This window comes from Apteryx mantelli, unplaced genomic scaffold (genome assembly GCF_036417845.1).
Source record: "Apteryx mantelli isolate bAptMan1 unplaced genomic scaffold, bAptMan1.hap1 HAP1_SCAFFOLD_110, whole genome shotgun sequence".
NCBI lineage: Eukaryota > Metazoa > Chordata > Aves > Apterygiformes > Apterygidae > Apteryx > Apteryx mantelli.
In genome coordinates, this window is record NW_027118467.1 from 185,369 (window position 1) to 191,828 (window position 6,460).

Genomic DNA, 6,460 nt, shown 5'->3' on the forward strand with positions numbered 1-6,460 from the left:
GGGGTAAGTGGTGCGGTGCTTCTTGCCCACCCCTCCGGCAGCCAGCTGGGGCCCCCTTTGGAGACTCCGGCTGGGCTGGCGCCCTGCTCCCGCGCCTCTCCGTAAAGCATCAAAGTACCCAGCGGTGCTGACGGAAATGCCGCGCCTGCCCAGCTGCCCCTGGGGCTGACAGCACCGAGCGCTTCCGGGCAATGCTGCGCGCTGGCCCAGCTCCTCCTCACTGAGGATTCTGGAGCAGGGCCCAAAGCACGTGGGGCTCGGGCCCGCTCTGCCGGCGCGGACACAGAGCCCCAGCGGGGACAGCAGAGAGCGCGGCAGCGTTAGAAAGCCACCTCCCCGGGCCCTCCTTGGCGCTACCTCCGCCTTCCCTGTCTGCTGGGTGCCGCGGAAAGGCCTTGTGACCTCACAGGGCCTTTGGTGACAGCCACCTGGGACTGATGACCTCATCCAGCCCGCACTGCGCCGATGCTCGGGGCAACCTCTCAGTGTCGGCGGTCACTGGCCGAGCTCGCTTGAGGGTGACGGCCAGCGCTTGCAGAGATTTGTCCTCGGCAGGCACCGGGACCATGCTCTGCCCGCCTCTCTCTGTGGCCCTTGCTCTGGTCACAGCCTCATTGCTCCCCGGCGGCCTGGGCCTTTGCGGCCGCCCCAGCTGGGCCCGAGTCGGGTGGGAAGTTCTCCCCGAGGAGCTGGAGCAACTGGGCACAGGCACGGCGCATCAGCGCTCCTGCCTGCCCTACCCCCTGGACCAGCTCTGGCCCTCCTGTGCCCCGCTGGAGATGACCCAGGTGACGCTGCAGGTGCTCTCTCTCTGCAGCCAAGCCCTGGGCCTGCTCGGCGCCCTTTTGCTTGCACGCTGGCTTGGGCGTAAAGCCATGAGACGCCGGAGACAGGTGAGTGCTGGAGGCGACGCAGGCGGGACGGTTGCCAGGGTGCTGGGAGCGGGGGACCGCAAAGGCCTGGGGCCAGGGCTGCTTGGAACGAGGGAGAAAAAAAAAACGGCTGGCCGAGAAAGCCTTGTCAGGACGCGGCACATCCGCTGCCTCTTGCCCTGGCCTCTTCCTACCCCCAGGTGGCAGAGGTTGGTGGCAGCCTCAGAGGGAGAAATGGGGACATAGTGCGCCAGCGGGGTTCGACCTGCCCGGCGGAAAACACACACGTGCTGCCTGAGGGCTTCTTAGCGCAACCTGCTGCCTGGAGCAGCGCCGGGAGGCTTGAGTTTCTGGAGACGAGGCCAAGCCCCGCCGGAGAGCTCTGAGCCCCGCAGGCCCCTGCCCGTTTCATCGTGCCCCTGCCCTGTCATTCCCAGGAGATGGGCCAGGCACCCGCAGCTCCTGCAGGCACCGCCTGCTGGGGCGGGAGCCCCTGCGACAGCTACGAGGTGCTCTGCCGGCTGGAGGCAAACACCGCCTTGACGGTCAAGCACCTGAGGCACCTGTGCCACCGGCACATGAAGGAAGGCGGGCTCCCGAGACCAGCCAAGGAGAGGAAGGTGGAAGATGCGGAAGCGGAGGAGAAGCTTTTCTCTGACCCCACGTACAGCCGCACCTCCAGCGTGGCTCCGGGCGTGGCGGGAGATTAAAGGGGCTGCTGCGAGCGCTGCTGTCCCTGTGCCTTGGGAGAAGGCTGCTCCGCGAGAGGAGAGGGCAGCCGTGCCTGGTCCCGCCTGCAGAGGCACGCTCTGCTCTTCTGGCTCTCTGGCTCGGGAAGGTTCTGTGCTGTGCACCCTCTCCGCCCTCCCCAGACCACGGCCCTCCGAGCTGAAACCCGAGTGGGCCCACAGCACGGGGGAAGCCCCCGGCAAGGACTTTCCGGCCCAGGCACAGCAGCCGGAAGAGCGGATGTGGCCCATCCTCTGCCAGCAGGCTGCCCCCTGTGAGGCGTCTTAGCAGAGCAAAGCTGCTCTTGGAGGAATGCAGTCTCAAGTAAAGGGAGTAACGGAGATGGTGCGTCCTGAGTTTATCTGTCTCGCGGGCGCAGGGCAGTTTTGCACAGGGCGAGAAATGAACCTGCCCCAATTCCCCGGGACAAACTCTAGCTTCTGAGAGAAGTCTGAGGCATGAGAGCTTGCAGCCCTGAAACACTTGGAGCCTAGTGCGGAGGTAATAGCAGCTCTCTCTCTGCCAGCTCCTCCTTGTGGCTTTCTTCAAACAGACTTGCTCTTCTTCTTCAACTTGGCTTCCTAGAAACGAGCCTTCTCTCATCAAGGGGTGTTTGTGTGTGTGTGTGTGTGTGTGTGTGCGCGCGCGCGCGCGCGTGTGTGTGAGAGCCCATCTAGTTCTCGTTGCGCCAAAGGCTTTTCAGGCTCCTGGGGAGGTCCGGAGGCAGCAGCCGCTGCACGTCTCTGCGGCAGCTGAACTTGGTCCTGTGCTGGTGCCGGGCTGCCCTGGGGAGAAGCCCTCGCTCTCGCTCCTGCGCCTGTGCCTGGGCAGCACCTGGGCAGAGCCGGTGCAGAGGCGAGCTGCCAAGCCACAAGGGTTGGGGCTGCTGCTTGCGCTGGTGGCACAACGAGAGGTGAGGGGAGGATCTTTTCCTTCTTTCGCAGGAGCAAAAGAAGCAGCAGAGAGCAGTGGCTAGCAGTGGCCCTCTGTGAGGCTGCTCGGCACCCTCCTAAGTCCCGGTGTTTCATTTTTCACATGTGCCTGCAAGATGGAAGACGGGAGGGATGGAGGCAGATGGGGGGAAGGACAGGAGTGGAGAAATGGAGAGGAGCCGAGTACGCCCGTCTGGCGGGGTGCCGGCCAGTGGCTGGTCCATGCGCTTGTCTGCCTGCGCCTCATTGCCGCAGTCTGCCCCATCTTCTCAGGAAAGCCGGATTTGCTACTCATTTCTGTGCAAGCTCAGTCTCTGCTCTGTGTGTGGGAGGGTGCGCTGAGAGGTGTCCATGCCAGCAGCCGGAGAAGGGGCTGTGGCACAGGGGGCCGCAGGGCCGGGTGCCACAGCCTGGGGAGACTGGAGGTGGCGGTGCGTTTCCCTAGGGAACCTCAACGCTCTGCGTGACGTTCGCTAGCAGCTGTCGAGCTGGACTAGCTTCTGCCCGGGGGAGACGCGCAGCTGGAGAGACCCAGGGTCTGTGCCGGAACCTGGCGAAGAGGCCCCGGTCCGGCCATGGATATTAGACGGACGTCTATGCCGGGCTGATACTCGAGGGAGCCGTGAGGCCGGTGGGCTCGTGCACGTGGAGCTGGGGGTGTTTGCGCTGGTGCCCGGCAGGCATGCCCAGGGGCGAGGAGGAGCGGACGGGGCTCTCCGTGCCCACGGCGAGGGGAGCGCTGCGCGGTTTGGTGGGTGCCAGCGCAGGCGCGCCTCTGTCTGGCTCAGGCTGTGTGGACTAGGAGGCAGCAGCTGGAGCGGGCCCTCCCCACGGCAAAGGCCGCCAGGCTCAAGGAAGCAGGAGCACAGCCCAAGCTGAGCTCCAGGCTGGGCCAGCCCTCAGGGAGATGTCTCATCCTGGCCATTCCCCCACGCAGAGTGCTTTGGCAGACGGCCCCCTTTGCTGAAGGTGCTGCTGAGAGCGGGCGCCTGCGCATGCCCTACAGCCCCCCCCGGGCCGAGGCAGGAGCAGTTTGGCTTTCAATGCCCTGGGCTTCTGGGGAAAGCAGGGCAGGGTTGCCCTAGCCTTACTGGCAGGAAGGTGCCTGGAGGTTTGATCGCTGCAGTTGCTACAGTGAGTGGAATATGCCGTTTGTTCTCCGAGGCCCTTCTTGCTGTGGGGTAAGTGGTGCGGTGCTTCTTGCCCACCCCTCCGGCAGCCAGCTGGGGCCCCCTTTGGAGACTCCGGCTGGGCTGGCGCCCTGCTCCCGCGCCTCTCCGTAAAGCATCAAAGTACCCAGCGGTGCTGACGGAAATGCCGCGCCTGCCCAGCTGCCCCTGGGGCTGACAGCACCGAGCGCTTCCGGGCAATGCTGCGCGCTGGCCCAGCTCCTCCTCACTGAGGATTCTGGAGCAGGGCCCAAAGCACGTGGGGCTCGGGCCCGCTCTGCCGGCGCGGACACAGAGCCCCAGCGGGGACAGCAGAGAGCGCGGCAGCGTTAGAAAGCCACCTCCCCGGGCCCTCCTTGGCGCTACCTCCGCCTTCCCTGTCTGCTGGGTGCCGCGGAAAGGCCTTGTGACCTCACAGGGCCTTTGGTGACAGCCACCTGGGACTGATGACCTCATCCAGCCCGCACTGCGCCGATGCTCGGGGCAACCTCTCAGTGTCGGCGGTCACTGGCCGAGCTCGCTTGAGGGTGACGGCCAGCGCTTGCAGAGATTTGTCCTCGGCAGGCACCGGGACCATGCTCTGCCCGCCTCTCTCTGTGGCCCTTGCTCTGGTCACAGCCTCATTGCTCCCCGGCGGCCTGGGCCTTTGCGGCCGCCCCAGCTGGGCCCGAGTCGGGTGGGAAGTTCTCCCCGAGGAGCTGGAGCAACTGGGCACAGGCACGGCGCATCAGCGCTCCTGCCTGCCCTACCCCCTGGACCAGCTCTGGCCCTCCTGTGCCCCGCTGGAGATGACCCAGGTGACGCTGCAGGTGCTCTCTCTCTGCAGCCAAGCCCTGGGCCTGCTCGGCGCCCTTTTGCTTGCACGCTGGCTTGGGTGTAAAGCCATGAGACGCCGGAGACAGGTGAGTGCTGGAGGCGACGCAGGCGGGACGGTTGCCAGGGTGCTGGGAGCGGGGGACCGCAAAGGCCTGGGGCCAGGGCTGCTTGGAACGAGGGAGAAAAAAAAAACGGCTGGCCGAGAAAGCCTTGGCAGGACGCGGCACATCCGCTGCCTCTTGCCCTGGCCTCTTCCTACCCCCAGGTGGCAGAGGTTGGTGGCAGCCTCAGAGGGAGAAATGGGGACATAGTGCGCCAGCGGGGTTCGACCTGCCCGGCGGAAAACACACACGTGCTGCCTGAGGGCTTCTTAGCGCAACCTGCTGCCTGGAGCAGCGCCGGGAGGCTTGAGTTTCTGGAGACGAGGCCAAGCCCCGCCGGAGAGCTCTGAGCCCCGCAGGCCCCTGCCCGTTTCATCGTGCCCCTGCCCTGTCATTCCCAGGAGATGGGCCAGGCACCCGCAGCTCCTGCAGGCACCGCCTGCTGGGGCGGGAGCCCCTGCGACAGCTACGAGGTGCTCTGCCGGCTGGAGGCAAACACCGCCTTGACGGTCAAGCACCTGAGGCACCTGTGCCACCGGCACATGAAGGAAGGCGGGCTCCCGAGACCAGCCAAGGAGAGGAAGGTGGAAGATGCGGAAGCGGAGGAGAAGCTTTTCTCTGACCCCACGTACAGCCGCACCTCCAGCGTGGCTCCGGGCGTGGCGGGAGATTAAAGGGGCTGCTGCGAGCGCTGCTGTCCCTGTGCCTTGGGAGAAGGCTGCTCTGCGAGAGGAGAGGGCAGCCGTGCCTGGTCCCGCCTGCAGAGGCACGCTCTGCTCTTCTGGCTCTCTGGCTCGGGAAGGTTCTGTGCTGTGCACCCTCTCCGCCCTCCCCAGACCACGGCCCTCCGAGCTGAAACCCGAGTGGGCCCACAGCACGGGGGAAGCCCCCGGCAAGGACTTTCCGGCCCAGGCACAGCAGCCGGAAGAGCGGATGTGGCCCATCCTCTGCCAGCAGGCTGCCCCCTGTGAGGCGGCTTAGCAGAGCAAAGCTGCTCTTGGAGGAATGCAGTCTCAAGTAAAGGGAGTAACGGAGATGGTGCGTCCTGAGTTTATCTGTCTCGCGGGCGCAGGGCAGTTTTGCACAGGGCGAGAAATGAACCTGCCCCAATTCCCCGGGACAAACTCTAGCTTCTGAGAGAAGTCTGAGGCATGAGAGCTTGCAGCCCTGAAACACTTGGAGCCTAGTGCGGAGGTAATAGCAGCTCTCTCTCTGCCAGCTCCTCCTTGTGGCTTTCTTCAAACAGACTTGCTCTTCTTCTTCAACTTGGCTTCCTAGAAACGAGCCTTCTCTCATCAAGGGGTGTTTGTGTGTGTGTGTGTGTGTGCGCGCGCGCGCGCGCGTGTGTGTGAGAGCCCATCTAGTTCTCGTTGCGCCAAAGGCTTTTCAGGCTCCTGGGGAGGTCCGGAGGCAGCAGCCGCTGCACGTCTCTGCGGCAGCTGAACTTGGTCCTGTGCTGGTGCCGGGCTGCCCTGGGGAGAGGCCCTCGCTCTCGCTCCTGCGCCTGTGCCTGGGCAGCACCTGGGCAGAGCCGGTGCAGAGGCGAGCTGCCAAGCCACAAGGGTTGGGGCTGCTGCTTGCGCTGGTGGCACAACGAGAGGTGAGGGGAGGATCTTTTCCTTCTTTCGCAGGAGCAAAAGAAGCAGCAGAGAGCACTGGCTAGCAATGGCCCTCTGTGAGGCTGCTCGGCACCCTCCTAAGTCCCGGTGTTTCATTTTTCACATGTGCCTGCAAGATGGAAGACGGGAGGGATGGAGGCAGATGGGGGGAAGGACAGGAGTGGAGAAATGGAGAGGAGCCGAGTACGCCCGTCTGGCGGGGTGCCGGCCAGTGGCTGGTCC